Source organism: Cydia fagiglandana, chromosome 8, assembly GCF_963556715.1.
Source record: "Cydia fagiglandana chromosome 8, ilCydFagi1.1, whole genome shotgun sequence".
NCBI lineage: Eukaryota > Metazoa > Arthropoda > Insecta > Lepidoptera > Tortricidae > Cydia > Cydia fagiglandana.
This window is the reverse complement of record NC_085939.1, coordinates 2,381,329-2,399,909: the sequence shown is the minus strand read 5'-3', so window position 1 is coordinate 2,399,909 and position 18,581 is coordinate 2,381,329. Positions and strand designations below refer to the sequence as shown.

Below are 18,581 nucleotides of genomic sequence, written 5' to 3'. Positions count from 1 at the left end.
TATAGAAGTAGTAAACTATGCATGCTTCGTATACGTTAAAAGATTGTTGCTGTGGTTTAATCAAATTTTAAATAGGTATGTTATAAGAATTGAAGCCATTTGGTTTCCTGTTACTGGTTTATAAAGTTCCGATAACATTGTAAAAAACCACTTGAAATGCGTATACTCGTATTTATAGACACAAGTGCTTCTCGTGAGGTTACATCCAAAGATGCTTTGGTTTCGGTCTGTAAAACTCTTTATCTAAACAATTAAATTAAGTTATAATGATGGGCTAATAACATTGAAGTTAGTATGGATGGATTTCAAAAACTTACAATATGATTTTTCAGGTGTACAATTTTACAATGACTTTGACTGCAAATCTTTACGTAAGTATTTTAATTTGTATCAGCTGTATATGCGGCATACGAGTATATTAATCCTTTCATATCTATTTCCAAACACTAGGTAAACCTTATTAGTTACAATATTTATCTCGCTCCTACTACTGCGTTACTATGTATAACCACTACCACACGCAGACATTTGTTTATTTTATTTATCTCCAGCGTTCTGCAGATTTCCATCGAGACTAAACAGAACATCTTAATCCTGGAACGCCAGTTTCATTATTCACATTGACCAAACCCTAAAAGGTCAGCAGGAGAAAAAGGTTATTTGATCTTTAACCCAACATAATATACTTACCTACCTAAATGTGCTCTAGTGGCGTATGTAAAGTGCTTAACTTCTAGACCCTAAAATGTTAAACCTGAATAATATATGGTAAGGTGCAAGATTTATTATACGTGGAATTGAGCCACTACGTATGTATGTATGTAGATATCCCTACTAAACCATTGGAATGCAGATATACTACGCAGTGATTCTTTAAAACGCCAAAGTTAATTAGTTGACGTGTGTAAACCGGAGGCATTTGTCTAATCGACACTACGCGAGGGTTGGCCGCCATCTTGGATCGGGGGTCACATTAAATAGACATATGGTTTGTGCAGGCACATTGTGTACCACACATTATGTTGTCGCCCCTAATTATAGGTCCGCTGATATGCACAGATTAGAGGGAGGCAGGTAATTAGCGTAATGTGCGCCGCGGATTTAAATTGCCCCGATTTCGCAACTTATTCCTTTCTATAAATCACACCCACCCTATTCCTGTTACTAAATTGTCTGGTGTCCCGACATTCGTCACTGCTATTTAAAATACCATAACAAAGGCCGGCGTCAGTTTACAACTAATGAATTGCTGTAACTTTTCTTCCAATGGCGGAGAAACGGGACGAAGTGTCACATTAATCTAAATTTAAACTTATGATAATGTGCGAGTAGAAATGGAACGACTGTTATTAAAACGCAAGCGTAGTAAATAGCAAGAGTAAACTAGCACGGGGCATATCATAAATCTAAATTGTCACTCGGTTTCGGCGACAGCTGTCTGGATTATATGATATCCAAGAAAGTATTCGCAGCACAGCATCGAGACGCAATATCCTTCAGAACTACTCAAAAGGAAGGAAAATCGCTAGAAAGCGTTGTCGTTAAATTATCGGAGCTCATCGAAAGCCGGGGCAGACGCAGCGTCAGCGGACCAGAGAGTTTAGCATATCGCCGGGCCCGCCAAATCCACGCTACGTAATATAGACGTTAGCCAGGGGCGTCGTGTTAAAGCCATTATCGAACCGTAATACTATTTAAAAAATTGCCATTCTAAAACTGAACGCCTCACAAGAAAGCTGTTCGCGAACAGTCGCTTAATAGGATTGGATGAAGATGGCGGAGTAATAAAGCGTGTTCAGTAACGTATTTATAGAAGATGTGCCGGCATCGCCTCGCTTGCTGCACGGATCGCCTTCAATTTACTGTTCAAGATTACGATTAGCTCCTCGATAGGGCTGACTTTGTATTAAACTTGCCGCTATGTTAGCCGGCTGCTCGCGGCTCGCGACACACGCTTACACCTGAGGGGCTACCGCGAAAACGGAAAATCGCAAATTGCGGGGATCTTTCTCTTTTACTCCAATGAAGGCGTTATAAGAGTGACAGAGAAAAATGCCCGCAATTTGCGAACTTCGATTTTCGCGGTTATAGCCCTGAGCAAGAGCGACTCCACGCCCGCTAATTTTCTAATCTCTATAACCATGAACGTAATTAAATCTCATGTTAATTTATTTGTGATAGCGTATTAATCAATCGGAAAGAAAAACTATACAGTAAAACTTCGCTCTGGCTTCTGGTTCTCCATTTTGAAGTAGGTAATAAGATTAATAAACTTTCACTTGGAAAAGAATCATAAAACGATTCGCCAATTAAAAAAATAAGGATAAAATCACACAATTACTTACAGAAAGTTTACGTCAAACTTTTCTAATGATTCACCTAAATGGTGTAATACATCGTTGTAATTTAATTACAAGCGAACAGTCGTTAAATGTCGTTTCAGAAACTTTGATTTCACAAACAACTCCTTGTCACCCCTGAATGTAATTTTCACGTACTTAAAATAATGTGAATAACGTACAATTTCCTATGTTGATTAAAAAACTTTACCCCAAACGCGGAGACCCGGCTAAGTGCGTGTTGGGCCACGTATGTACCTATAATCCATTATAGGGTTCCAAAAGCTTCAAACGATACAACAAAAAAGTATTTTCACGGAACTCATTGTACTAAAGACACATTTTTTGTGCGATTAGTTGCGACGTCACAAAAACGTGCGTCTTGTCTTCGGTTTTTGAGTTAAGAATATGTAGTTTTCATTGAAATGATTTGCTTGATTATTTTTATATGTTTTGGATTTACTGTTTCTAAAATTAGAAATGACGATTATTCATAGATATACATACTCACATAATTTAAGCACAATTCTGAAGTTCTCGTAAGGTTTTATTGAGTATGGAAGGTAATGGTTTGAATACATGTACATAATAGGTAGAGGTACCTAATACTTAATAATAAAAAATCGCAAACATCCAAGAATTAAAATTCAGGCCTGCCAGCTTCGTAGACAGGAAGCTAAGCTTATCAATACGCTATAGAAGTAGGTATATCTTGCTACAAAGCCTATATTTCCGTTCTGGATTATTTTATTGTTGGGAAGTAATCTTTTTCAAACCTCCCGGTCCTGAGTCGCCGTCCACGTCCATTATTTAAAAACCAGCCGTACAAATTAAACATTTTTTTAATATATATTGTTTTTTAGAAATTGACACTTTTCAGGGTTTTCCCTGTATTTGTAGTGTAAGACGATATTACCTACTTGCCAAATTTCATGGTTCTAGTCAACGTTAAGCACCTTATAAATTTTGATTCCATTGCTAGTGTCGAAATTTACGTTATTTGTCGCATTTACTGTTCAAGATTACGATTAGCTCCTCGATAGGGCTGACTTTGTCGCGACACTAGACGTAAAACGCCAATTACGCAAGGAAAGGCCTAAGCCCTCCTACGTGTATACGTACAACACAGCCGGTCAACTCTACTGCCGTGAATGTGACAGAGTTTTTAAAAACAAGTTTGGCCTGGCCAGCCACATAAGAGCTCATAAGAGGAAAATCCCTTGATTGCTGAGGTCGCCGTCATCGAAATCGATGTGGAGGACTATATATATTTGTCGCATAAACGGCCGTATCTTGTTTTACGTTAACTTAGAAAAGTTTCATTTTTTCACAACTTCAAGGGTCTGTAGACCTGAGTATATAGTTTTAATTTCAACTCGGTACCTCCACGCGTTCTCGAGGTAAAGGGTATATACTCTTGACAGACAGACGGACGGACAACAAAGTGATCCTATAAGGGTTTGAATTATGGAACCCTATAAGATGTAATAATGTTTTGAAAAGATGTGTCCCGCCGAGTTTGTTGCCGGTCCCATATTGGGATACCCTCCTCCAATTGAGGGGGGATTTAAATCTTCTCGGGGCAGAGGTGTACGGTTGGAGCCGGTAAAGGTTTATTTGACGTTCATAAGCGCATTGTAATATGCCTACTTGAATAAACTATTTTTTATCTTTTTATCTTATCTTTATCTAAAAAGGAGTCTAGTTCGGAGTTCGGTTCACCATCTGCCGACGGCGAGGTGTGCAACTCTGCAGTGTGTATTGCCTAATACGAGGATTGGTCTAAAACTTCTAAAACCTGTTAGCTGTTCTGGCTCTACGCATACGATTTGAATATTATTTATACCATTGTGAAGGATCTTTCAGTACTGATTGAGGTGCTGAAAGACCCCTTATATACATCATTACAAACTAATATTCCCATTACTTGACATATTTTTCATGCTCATAATTAGCATTAGCATAGCACATCCCATACAGGGATAAGTTCCCCTTTGCTGTATTGAATTCACTCTGTAACTGTGTTTCTCGTGTTTTTATTTTTATGTACAATAAAATATATAAATACTACACATAGTATTAATAATATTTAAATTTTCGGGCCAGCCCTCGTAATATCAATAAACTTACAAGTATATTTTACTAACCAAAATCATATCATTATCATACTCTTAGAAATAAATGATTGAATTAAATAAGTAAAACAAAGTACCTTTTACAAAGAAACGTTTATTTAATGTCTAATATGCTCTGCTAAGGCTTTTAAATCACTGTAAACATGACCGGCGTCCATAAAACACCGGCACTCGGCATCGCAACGCGAAACTATCAGTAACCCGAACATAGTACTCCATTGGATTTGCGGATCAGCCAGTATCATTACTTTGATACCAAAATAAACGAATGTAGATAATGGACGGCGGGATCAATACAAAGTAATCGCAAGCGGATCCAATAAGCCCGGTCAAAATAGCGGGGGGTCGCTACTCGCAACGACAGAGCACCGAGCCTGCCAGCCAAACATGGGAAAACAGTATGGCGGGGCATGCAAATAGCTCGGCCATTATCGCACCTGGCCAGTGCCGTGCGGGCCCTGACGAGTAAACAAGATTACGGGAATTGAATGGCTAATTAAGGGAAAAGAAGCGGCCCAGCCAGCCCGCTGACTTATCGCACCTCGTCTCTGCCATATTTCACGACGCTTACCTCGCCTTTATTGTTCGGCCGCCTCTTGTTTAGTTAAAGAGGCTTGTTGGCTTATCTCTGGGAGCCTAGGTAGTCTGCATTAAGTGCCGTCACAGCCAGCTGAGATTTACTAACGCCGCTGCAGATCCCAACTGCTAAATAATTATAGAACCACGGCTGCATAAAGACAGACTACAGCTACTACCTAACCTATGTACTTACAATGTTATCAGTACAGCTGCTGCTCTTGAACAATTTGCTTGTAACAACGTTGTGTTGCCGTCGCCGTGAACAACATTTGCCGATAGGTATTGAAAGTTATGGTCTCACAATCTCTCAAAATGTAATAAATACGTTTTTTTTATATTTTTTACGTAATGTTTATTTCATGACCCATACTTCTTAAATACTCCATAAATTAAAAATTAACGTAATCGTATGACCGTTAAATAATAGATAGCTTTTAATTAGAAAAACTACTAGGTAATTGGTTAAATAGAAGCATAAAAATTCAGCAGTTAAGCGCCAGACGCGCCGACAACCGAGTTACGCCTTATAAACGCTGCATAAACTGCCCATTGATAGGCAGACTCGGCCTACATCACACAAGATGGCACTTAATCATTACACAATTAATTAATTAGTGACATTTATAGACTATAATAAAGTGAATATATTTACGAGTTGACTTCGTTAATTTTATGTTATCTGGTTAATTATGCCCGACAGCGTGCTCCGGGGTATCGCCGCTTCGGGTCGGCTTCATGGGCCTCCAATTATTCTATGATTCTCATTTTAATGTTAATTCAGCACCCGCGTGATCCAGGGAATAAAATAACGTTCTCGTAAACGTGACTCCACAAATGCATCTCTAAAAAGTTTTCATCGTTAACTTCGTCCGAATTATCAAAATAAATCGAACAGTATGCAATACTCGCAGAGAGCTTTTCATTTCAATTCTACTTTAATATTCTAAAAATTTACTTTATTTCCTCATATGCTAAAAGCTGTTTTAAGTCAAATCAAATCAAAAATCAAATCAAAATATTTATTTGCATAAATAAGGGTACAAATTTGGTATACAAAGTTTTCATTCTCATTTCTTATTTTACCATAATATGGCGTCATGACTCGGTTTTATTTTAAATAGTTATTGCAGCTTTTTTAAATCAATGTATTCTATTGCGGACATTAGCCAAAGCCAACACGTAGAGGCCCTTTTGATACTTTAGTAAAATTTAAGGGGTCTTAATTCGTTCCTATAGCTGAGTTCATTAGAGTCAAGAAATATCATTACATTATTAACCATAGACAAATCAATGACATACGTCCATACAAAATATACACAATACATGTTGTCCATCATCAAATATCGGAGTGACATCCATATCTACAATTGTACATAAACATATTGTTATCTTATGATTATAAAGTTGTGACTAACGGTCAGGAATCAACATAAACCAACCAAGTCCTTCGTAACCATGTCGCGCTGTCGGAGAGTTCAATTTCATGTCTGATAATGATTTAGAGTCGGTCCGGACGTTAAACGTAATTTAATTACGCTCGGGCCTGTCGCGGGCCCACACAGAACCTAGTTAACACAAGATTAATGCATTACATCGATTATTACTTAGTACTTTTTATGCAATTAAGTATAATCTGTTTCCAATGTTTGCGTAAGCAAGGGATATTTTAATAAAATATAATTTAAATCAAAAACTCATCTTGCTGAAACTGATTCATTTGACGTTGATTTAAGAAAACACTGTATAATATAGCATAATAATATTATTTTGTTGACGTTTCTACCAAAATCTTAAGAAAATTATTGCTTAAAAATTCTGCTAAATAACCCTTATTGTGGCGAGTGATACTGATAAATTAATCTAAACTATTTGCCTTATAGAAACAAATGGTTTATGGCATCCAAATAAATATCTGATTCTGTAATTAACTTGTCATTCTCATAGACGCGCCAGTATACAATTTAATGAGCTGACAAGAACTCCCATCTAATGAAATTTTCTAATGATCACGACGTTCGCGGTTTCAATCATTCTTGGAATCCCTCATTAATTTGTGTAAACTTAAAAGCTTTTAGTGACCTGCGATCCCGAAAAGCCAAACACTTTGTCTAGTGGAAGCCAGAAAGTTCCATAATTTCTTTGCCGAGATAAGAGGCGAAAGTTCAGCAGGAGCAGAGATTTATGACATCACCGTCGCTCCTTTCACTAAATAATAAAAGGCCCGCTGTAAAACGCGGCGGGGGCATAAAAGTTTTACGTCCATACAACCCGTTTGTGTACGCAAACGGAGCATGTAGGGCGCATCGTGCTAGGACCGAGTCTCCATGAAGAGTAATCAGAGTCGACACAATAGTCAGCTGGCTCATAAATCGTACGCCAACGCTCATTTCGCTGCCTGGCCCACGGCGCCGCGTAATGCGAGCCTTGTTAAACTTTCATTACTAAATATTAATTTCCCTCAACTCGCCAACTTTATTTTCCTTTATTAATCCTGAAAGGACGCTGTTCAAGTGTGCATCAATCATGCGTCTGTTAATTATTTATAACGTATTTACGATGCACAGGAAAAAGGAAGGGCCACTAAAGTTGTTCGGCTTTTGCATGCCAGTTCGTGACATGACAATCGAATTACATTAGCCATCGTATCGTATCTATTTATCACAAACTACAAAGCATAGCTTAAACCCTGAGCTTAAACCGTTGATATTTGAAATACATTTTCATATTGCAGAGCTACGTTAAGAAATTATTTTTTGAATAGGTACCACACAACTTAAAGAAGTAAAAATAGATAGGGTGAAAAAATTTTGCTACTTCAACTCCTTTTTTGCGACTGATCATATCAGAATGACAGACAGTTGCATTGCCACGGGTCACTACTTATATGTGTCCACTTATATGTTAAATGAGATAAAATTGAAGATAAGGTGTCTGCGTTACGAACTGTTACTCATTATCTACTTCTCCTCATATACTTTATAACGCAAACCTTGTTAGCATCGCACGTTTTCATGAATTGTATAAGAAGAAAAAAATATCAAGAACGCTCTTGCGTCACAGAAGCAAAATATTTTCACTTACTTATTTCAATAGGTAAAAGTTGGAGTCATCTTTCTTCTGCATCCAAATTTTACATACGTTTTTAGGGACGTTTCTTCTTACACGTATGTCTATTCACAATTTATTTAACAAAAAGCATCAGCAAAATATCAAATTACAAAAGCGAAACAATTTGTCGAATTCTTTGTGCTCACAAAGCTTTATTTTGATATTATCTATTTGAGATCGGATTATTTTTATATTCAAACAATTCCCGACAAAGCTACTGAATAGTTAAGATCACTTATCGGCTTTACATTGTTAGTTTTTTTGAGAGTCATAGAATCAATCAGATACCTACAAGGAAACACATATCATGCATTTCAGTGGAAAACAATTACTCATTGGTTGAATCAATCAATCAATCAATCAATCAATCTATCAATCACTTTATATTATTTGCAATAAAACATACTTAATTGCATGCAAATACTATCATTCAACAAAAAATATAATAAAACAATCACAACAATAATAATGTATTACAGATAAAGATTTCAGAGTCTGTATTAAATTAAGTACATATTAAGCAGCCGTTAGTATCAAACGAATAACAATGCAATATGGAATCAAAAAACTAAATTTACCTAATCCAAGAGAAAAAGTGAGCTTTTTCAAAAAAGAGCGTACTCCCATCTTAAGAGCCAGCAACGCACTTGTAATCCCTCTGGTGGCCATGGGCGACGTTTATTGCTTACCATCAGGCGATACGTCTAATCGTTTGTCTCCTATATCATTAAAAAAACGGTTTAGGTATTATTTTTCAATCAATATTTTTCTGCACTTGCTTTCAGAACTAGGCATCATGATACACAGGATACGAGTACTTACATTTATTTTAATTGGTCCATATGGGCAATTATTGTTCGGTCTAGTGCTCAAATACGCGTAGGAAAGTCTTGCAAGTTATTTGTTATTTCACTTAGCGACATACCTACTTATATTTAGTACATATCTCTCCTTACATACTCACAAGGAAGGGTACCCAACTGTCCGACTCCGATTTGATTTATTTTTTTAGTAGAGAATTGAAACTGATTTTATTTCATTTGGTGCTATGTATAACAATTATGCAATGTGTTTGTAATTATGTATTTAATGTTTGTTGTGATTGTTTTTTTTTTTGACTTTAAAATAATATTTATTTATCACTATTAAGTAAATATAAAACATTAAATTAGCTTACAAATAATAATACAAACTATCTCTAAACTAAATAAACTTAAAATAAAAAGCCTATAAATAAAAAACGTCCCCCAAGTCACTGCCGATGGGCAGTGTGCCCAGAAGGCTGGCCGCATTGCCACGTTGTATGGCAATACTTATGCGTTGAGCAAAATACTGGCCAGCCCTCTGGTCTCCTGCGGCATCTATAAGGCGCTCCGCTAAGGCCCTGTATATACGGCGCGCGCTTGGCCCTCACGGCCCCAGCGTTTCGACCCCAAACGCCTCAAAAATATAACTACTGCCAAGGGTGGCATATTTGCGGCGTTTGAGGTCTTCTGCCATGGACGCGGCATGACCAGCATCTCTGCTGGTGCCTGGAAGGTGGGACGGCGCGAGGGTGTCAACACATTTGATTTATTTTGATATATGTTATAGAGTAGTCTAAAATAACGGACACGTATTTTTTTAGCTGCCCAAACTCAACCTGTTAGGAGAAAATGGCCTTCAAAGTACTGAAAATTGACCAAACCTTCTAATTTCTGAGAAGAGATTTGAAAAAAAAAATTGTTAATTAATTACTGATTTCGTTATATGTTGGAGAACATGAATAAAGAATGGGGACGTGTTTTGCCATTTCACCGCAAACTCATTTTTTTTTATATAAAAATATATTTATTATATTTATTTACTACATATATTTTTTTTTAATATAAAATATGAGTTTGTGGTGAAATGACAAAACACGTCCCCATTCTTTATTCATGTTCTCCAACATATAACGAAATCAGTAATTAATTATCAATTTTTTTGAAAAAAGTTTTTCATATAAATTAGGTTTGGTAAATTTTCAGTACTTTGAAGGCCATTTTCTCCTAACAGGTTGAGTTTGGGCAGCTAAAAAAACATACGTGTCCGTTATTTTAGACTAGTCTATAACGTATATATCAAAATAAATCAAATCGGAGTCGGACAGTTGGGTACCCTTCCTTGTCAGTTAAAATGCAGCCATCTAGATGAATTTGTCTTACATTAGAAGTGTTTTCATTACCATCACTCATTATTTTTGTGCTACGTTGTTTTAATCACTTATTTATGTATTATAATAAATATTATAATAAACGAAATAACTTAGTAGTTTGAGTACTGTTTATGGTGTTCATTTTAAATAAGTACATATATGCACAAGCATGACAAGCACAACTTCTGTGCATTACCTATATATTTTATTTAACAATACCTATACCGATTTAATAAAATAATTAATGTATGAAGATGTGAGGAACACATTTTACTAACTCGTATCAATTAATTTTACGTTGACCTTCATAAGAATGCCATTGAAAGGATTACTAATTACCAATTTCAGTTTTACAATGTACTGCTATCCCTTTTGTGGTATTATCTGGCGATCGGAGGCGCGGCCGATCGCCGGGACCGCGGCGACCGCGCGGTGACAAACAACATTCGTGCCCGACATTTATGCGATGTCATGCCCCTCAATAGAAATGCTTCGATTTACGTCCCTCCTCCACTCTTTGCTCAGACGTCTTTTTTATTCCATGTTTGGTTGGTGCCGTTGCACAAAATTGGTTACCTGATGGAAGCGAGTGTCGGATCAATTTTAATTGAATTCCATTTGTTTACTGGGATATCTGCACAGTTGGAACGAAGTTTTTAATAGAGTACCGTCTTGGTTAAATGCCAATTGTAAGTAAATAATCGTTCACAGACATCGATCACGTAGTATGGGGGGGCTTATTTGAGCGCTGTTTTTATTATTTCTTCCACGAAATTTCACTTTAATGAATGCTTTCATCTTAAGGTTACCTTTTAAGTCTGCATGCTTACAGGGCTTCAATAGTTCAATAAATTTTCTTTTAGAATGTCGTACCACCAAATGTCAGACAAAACGATTACGGGGCTTAACTAACAGCATTATGCGATCTTGCCTGTCAAAACCAGGAGATGAGGTTAGAATAAATTAATAGACATTGACACAGTTGGAGTGTAGTTGGTTGTTGGAGGGCTCGCTGCAATCGGATTGAAACGAAGACAATGCGTTCACGCCTCGGTGCGGTAGGGAGCCATTTGTATGCGTAATAGTAGATCGAATTTTGTATTTGTTCGTGGGGTCGTTAGCAGCACCTTCGCGCTTGTTTATAAAGAAAACAAAACCCTTTGCCGCGACTCGCGAGGGCGCGGCGGCGAAGCCGTACCAACTACGCCACAATATGATTACTTTAATATTAGTCGAGCGACGCTTTCGAATCTCCAATTACGCTTTTAATCACGAGCCAAGCGATCAACTTTTTTTCCAATACAAATTACTTAATACTCTGAAGCTGGTTTAACAAACATCGGTAAAGTTTTTTACTCCACGTCATCACGTTGAACACCTGATGTAACGAGGAATTTGAATGTTGGAAGATCACAATGCTCAAAGATTGTCGGGAGATAGGACAGCATAGCTAGAAGTCGATCGCGCGTGAACGAGAGTCACGCGCCAAGAGTTTGGTATGGTATTCACACGTCTGGGTTGTCCGTTTGTTCGTTTTGCTGTAAGGCGCTAAGCTTTCGAACTACGGAACGATATGGGGACGCTGGCGGAGAGATTTTCAGATTACATACATATTTGAAATATCAAATCGATTGTTGACGTTGAAGCTATCCTATCCTTTGATAAATATTGATTCTTTCAAATATTGATTTTGTCTTTTAGCGTTATCAAATCAGAACAAAAAAAATGTGGTTCTGAATTTAAATAATAGTTTAACTTACATACGAAGTAGATATGATATTTTTTTTATAATACTGACAACATATGTCAATGTCTAGTTATTAACAGTATAAGTGCCTTGGCTGGAGCTGTAAACTTGTACTTAGTGTTTACCTGAATAAAGAATATTAAAGAATATGACCTTCTTGGTTCATATGACTTAGTGACATAGTTAATTTAAAAAATCCATTCCTCCCTTGGGATTTTTGCAATTACTCTCGCTAAATCTACGTTTTCTCGTTAATCAACTTCCCCCCCCCCCCCCCCACTAAAGGAGCGATGAATCTCGATGGGGAGCCAGCTCTGAATCTGCTCAAGACCAGCTAAGGATCAACTGTGCCAAGTTTCAGCTCATAGTTACTAAGTGTAAGGTTCCCATACAACGGCGTGCACTCTCAAATTAGCTAGTGTTATTTATTAGAAAAACGTATAGGAACATTACTGGTTAATTAATACAGGTTAACACAAATTAATACATATAAATATGTATGGGGGATGCTCAGCTAATAGCTTCGCTAACTGAACATGTAGATATCCCATGGAACCGTTCTGCAAAGGTACCTCGCCCTTGTAGCGAGCTGGAGAGTTCTCTGAGTTCTTCATCGCTTTCGAGATTAAAAGTACGAAGTCATATTCTAGTTCTAGTTACAGTTTCTACAATACCTACTAAACTCTTTAGATTATATTACATTGCGCCTGGAAACTGGTTAGAATAGTAATTGCTTATGCTTAAATGACTAACTTGTTATTCAATGTTGGTGTACCTATTCAACTAATGGGTTCGAATCCCGGTAAGGTTATTTATTTGTGTGATCAGAACAGATATTTAATTGTTCCTGAGTCATGGCTGTTTTCGATATAGGATTTAAGTATATTTATAAATATTATAAATACCGTTGTCTGAGCCTTCTTGAGTGTGTTGAGTGACAAAATCTTTTGAAATGCTACATGTATGAAAAAGAGTAAATACATATAGGTAGGTAACATTTCTCAACCATTTTGTACAGAAGTTTACATAGTTAACCCTAGCATGTTTAAAGGGAACGGTACTGTTACCCTTTATCTTGAGATTCTTGAGGTCATCCTTGTTTCACTGTCTATGCAACATGCAACGAGTTGTATTTCCATACGAAATCGATGTGGGCTATGTTGGCTAAAACTCGAGATAACTTCGAGATATCCCTTCATCGAAATCGCCAAAAAAGGTGGGATAAATGATGATTTATTAATCCTTTATGCTAATACAATTATATCTAGTATCACATTGGATGCAGTAGGCAAGAAAAAACGTTCATAGATTTATGTTTTAGGAAATCTGCAAAAAGCGGGCAAGGTTGGCTAGTTTAAGGTAAGTAAAATTTACCTTTCTTGAACCGAATCTGACTGAAACTTAAGAACAGCGTTTAACATTTAAAAAATTACAAAGCAATAGAGTAAAGCCAATCGTTTTCCCTATTATTTTCCCCCGATCTTTCGTTCGTTGCATACAGTTTAGTATGCAGCGACGTTGTCGTAGTAGTGTAGTTTTAATGAGATCAGCTGTAATTCCACTTGCACCCTTGAGCCGTCAGTGGAGCGGCGTGGCAGCGTCCCGCAACGTGCATACGTCGTGTCAAGATCACGTCGGCGTAGCGTCGCGCCGCCGCGGGTGACACGACCCTACCCCGCCCGCCCGCCGCCCGCTGCTACCCTCAACCCTGCTACCACGCATGCTCCAATCATAATCCGTTTAGGGATGTCATTTGTCGATTAAGATTTATCTACAATCTCTAAATTAAAGTTATTATTAATTAACAACACAGGTAAGATGATCTTGCATTACCAAGTAACTAAATATATCGCTTTGAAAAACGTTGTAAAAATTTGTTAAAGTTTCTAGAATAAAACGGCGGTTTAATTTAATTTCAAGTAAATACTAAAGAAGCTTTCGTACGTCTTTCGGGGAAGCTGATAGAGTTAAGCTTGACGGTGAATGTGGATGGTGGATACTCGTAACTCGATAGCTCGACATGGGTTAGGGCGGCATTATCCTGTCGCGTAGATTGCGCGCGCATCGGCGTCGCGCGGAGGGCATCAAACCGCCTGCGGAGGGCGCCCGGTCCGCGCGTGTTCCGTGCCGCCTCGTACTCGCGCGGTCATTCCTCACGACGCCTCCAGCGGCGAGGTGCGCTCCGTGCGCTCAGCGGTCACTGACCGATACCGTCACAGACCCGCAAATCTGACCTCCGCCCTCATAAATCTAACGCGCCTCGCGATCTGAAGACTTGACGGCCCGAACGCCACACGATACCACATGCACTGGCAGGTAGCTTCGACCCCGGCCCTCGGTGGCGTGATACCCAGCAATATTTTTCTAAACGACGCAATATACCGACCCACCGCTTCTGTGTCTGACTTTAATTTGTTCTTTATTGTTTTTGGTGTTTATTGTTTCCTTAAAATGTGCTTTCACTGTAGTCAAATTACATGGGGAGTGTAAACTGTGAGTTACGGGCCCGTCATATATCACGCGCGTGAGTTGTTGACGGAACAAACTTTTGCTATCATTATTTAATGGCTGCGACCGTGAGTTGGATGCATTTGATTCCATATTCATGTCATCACCGATTCATTATTATCTTGTGAATGGTGAGTTATCTTTATGGGACCAATTACAAGGCAATCGAGTGTTGATTGGAGGCGATGTTGTTAATTTATTTTAGAATGAAATACCTATAAATTATTATTTAAATTTATAGCATTTCGACCGGACGATTTTATTAATTGAATATGGAATTTACATCCATGGGTGAGTTTAATTGCAGTTTTAATTGGTGACATTATATACCCGATATCTTCTGACGGCGCTATTATAGGTAGTAGGTAGGTATATAGCAGATCATAAATTGAAAAAGATGTACAGGCACCCTCAGTAGTATAACAACGGGTTTCGCAAAAACGGGTCGATCTTTGCATACCTACCTCCAAAATTGAACAGTTTATGAATGGTAAATAACTTTAAACAACTTAATTATGGCACCATGAGGCATTTTCAATTGTAGCAACAGTAGGGAATGCAAATCGGTTATTTTTTGTATGGAAATAATCGGTTTTTAACCGAAACCGCGGTTATTAATAAATAATCGATTTGCATTCCTTAAGCAACAGATATCTGACAGTTAGGGTGTACTTGTATGGAAAGAGAGCGCGACTGATGATTTTTTAGTGCGCTACAAATATTTACAGGTGAATTAAGTACCTACGAGCATTTGCTGTACTTATCTAGTTCAATATTATGATCCTACTCAAATATTCACATATACTTAATTAATTCAATACAAATAATATCCATACAATTATCTGAAAGTGCCCATGCCTGGGAATAGGTTTTTAATTAATAAATATGTACCTACATTTATAATTGGCGAACTATACTGGTAATAAAGCCAGTTTTTGCCATTTCTGATGGATTCTAATTGTTTTGCTCAAAACAGACAGCGTGTGTGTCATACCATAATATCACATGGCTGTTTCTGCATGAATATGTACAGGATAATGAAGGCGCATAACAACATTATCTTCGCCGAGATAAATAAAACACGATTAGCAATGCAATAAAATCAACCTGCCATATTGACTCGAGTCCCACGACGACTAGTACCTATTACAGCGAGAACCTGTCCGCGCGATAAAGTCGCTAACGGCAACTTGAACTCGGACCCCGGCCATCAATTAGGTTCGACTTGTTCTCGCAATTATGTGCTCAAACTAAATTGCTTCAAAATTCGTCGATCGCACTAATGGCTCGCCGAGCCCCAACGACACAGCCCGCTTAGTTCACACGCGTGGAATCCATCATAATTTTGTTGACTCATTGTCCGTTTTACATTAGATCCCGTCTCGGAGGCTTCACCTCCGTGTCACGTGTCGCGTCACAAATGATACGCCACGCACACATAGTCGTGCCGTGTCGGGCGCCGCGTGGCCTAATGTCCTGGGCTAATGCGGCTGCGGGCCGACAAGAGGACAATTTCCGGGCCCGCCCTACCTTCCCGCCATTACGCACTAGAAACAATTCCCTGCCCATTATAATCATTAATGACGCCGCGGTGCCATTACCGGCCGCTTAAACATTGATTTTCTTTTGTCGCTTTTATTTACGCTCCTCGGAGTCAATAATTTAACTACCTACCTAGTCATTCCTATCAGAACTTAGATATCTGCCATGAAACTTTAAAGTAAACTCAAATTTCAAGATTTTTCCTTTCGCATGCTTAACTCGTAGCTATCTCTACCTACAGTAGACATATATAATTACAGTTAATAAGCCTACAGTTTTTATACACAAATATTACAAGAAGAGAAAAATAAAAGTACATAATAATTCGCAAAATTGGATTTTTCCTTAGAAAACGACACTGCAATTAATTTTACGTACGGGCCACGAAACGCTCGTCGCTGACAGATGCAGGGCTAATGACAAATTAACCGTTAAAAACTCTCAGAAAGGCAGCGCGTCGAGAAAAAGTAGAAAATAAAAAAGCAACTAGCCGGCGCTTTTATCTCCGGGTGTTTCGCGAAGACAGCATTTGTTTTGAACGACTCGAAGTAGACTCGCGGCTCTCAAAACAACTCCGGCCGCGTCTGTCAGATCTAATCACCGCTTATCCGCGCTTTGATCTCTTTTCACTCCAATTTTGTTTTCAAAGACACAAATCACCAACATTGTTATCACTCTTATAACAGATCTACATAAATACAGTTTTAAACAATCTACGAGCAGACAGTTAAACAGAGCCATCGACAGTTCACTGAATTGATTGAATCCGCCGCATTCCTCCCACGATAATTAATTGTCTGCACAGCAAATCATACACAACAAAATGAGGCATAAAATGTTATAGTTGAGCTTGGGAACGAGACGTGGCGTGCGTAATTACCCGACGAGAATGTGGCAAGTCCTGCGGCCGCAGCAGCCTACCGTCCGCGTCACTAAACTGGGAATAAAGTGCTCGGTACCCGCAACTCGTTAATTACACTTGGAAACTCAATAATATGTTCAGTGCAAATTTCGTTACTAAATATCAAAGTTTCACGGTCAAAAGAACCTTTATTAGTTGCGAACATTAATCGTTTTACCGCTAGGGCAAGAATACTGATGGTTGAACAAAGAGCGTTGAAGCAGTCTTTTCCTCGGGGCATCTATTAAACGGACAGGAATCGTTTCCCACAGCCCGGCTCGGCTCGTCACGGAATCAATATCGTCTTTTATCTTATGAGACGTGCTCCACATGCACACATGCTCACGTGCCGACACACCATCACACCGCGCACTGCCTAGGCTTGCTAACACAAGAGATAAACGAATAAGTACATATATGAGCCAAGATAGCGATAATTAAACCAAATTTCTTCATATCTCGTGCGTGTTTGTTCTCGACCTTAAAACTGGGAAGCTGTAATTAAAGCTTGCTCTCCAAGCGTGATATTAGTCATTAGAAATAACAAACCCGCCGACTGTCGCTATACCTACTTACATTAAGAGTTTATGAGCAACTCGCAGAAAGTTTAAATATAAATTAACCATGTAGCACTCACAGATGTCAAACTGTGATGTGAACTGATTCATTCACACATTTTTTTGTTCGTAGATTCTCCAACTTACGCCAATTAAAATAGTTTAGTTTTTGTGGCACAGCCGGTTGACGGATGTCGAAATATATCTGGGTAGAGACGAACATTGAATATGGTTCCAACGAACTAGCGCCCCGGCGGTATTTAACTATTGTAAGTATTCTAGAACGTGTATAAACTATTTTTGTATCAAGCTACTTAATGTATTTTTTTTTAAATTATGTTCTAAAAGTTCAAGTCTTGCCCGAAACGGAGAATTTTTCATGTTTAAGTACTTTAGTTTAAAAATTAGTATATAGTAGAATCGCTTGTAGACGTAGACGTATCTGCTTAGTATGGGTTAGCACATCGTTACTGGTGAATTCTTAATAATACTTAACTTTAGACTCCGGTGCCGTTAAGGTAGATGTCGCTATGCCCCTCCCTGAGGCGTATCTACAAAGAAAAGAATAGAAAAATTCGCACGCTTCTGGTAAGGTACGGTAGCTCAGATGATATCTCACGTTGGCAGAGTGATTGAACCGTATTCCAAAAGGTCGTAAATTCGACTCTACCTTTTGATTGCTGAAACTAAAAACAATCGCTGCATTGTCGACGAAATTGTTTGCTTGTTGAACTTGTTGTTTGCTGTTCGAGAAAAACGCTAGTGGACGGAATAGTCCCTTTGACGGAATTAGCCACATAGAGACGTACTCGTATGTAGTGACCTACAACTATATAGGTACCTACCTACTTTCTTATACTGGATCACAATTCTCTTCACATTAAAAGGAGCGCCGCGTTAATTACCAATGTTATAATTCAATGTGTACATTGTCTTGACATAACTAAGATGCAGCTTTAATAGAGCTAATCTGACGAATAATCAATCCA

At 38.2% G+C, this 18,581-nt stretch overlaps 1 protein-coding gene across 3 annotated transcripts in view; it reads left to right on the top strand.

The window, feature by feature from the left end:
• The first annotated feature begins 14,088 nt into the window (after positions 1–14,088).
• LOC134666419 (teneurin-a) overlaps positions 14,089–18,581 on the top strand; it is a 65,408-nt gene continuing 60,915 nt past the window's right edge. For 2 of the 3 annotated variants that reach the window (XM_063523556.1, XM_063523554.1), the window contains exon 1: positions 14,089–14,422. The gene's annotated coding sequence lies outside the window, so the exon portion shown is untranslated. The remainder of the gene's footprint in view (positions 14,423–18,581) is intronic. The other variant, XM_063523555.1, reaches the window with a different exon arrangement.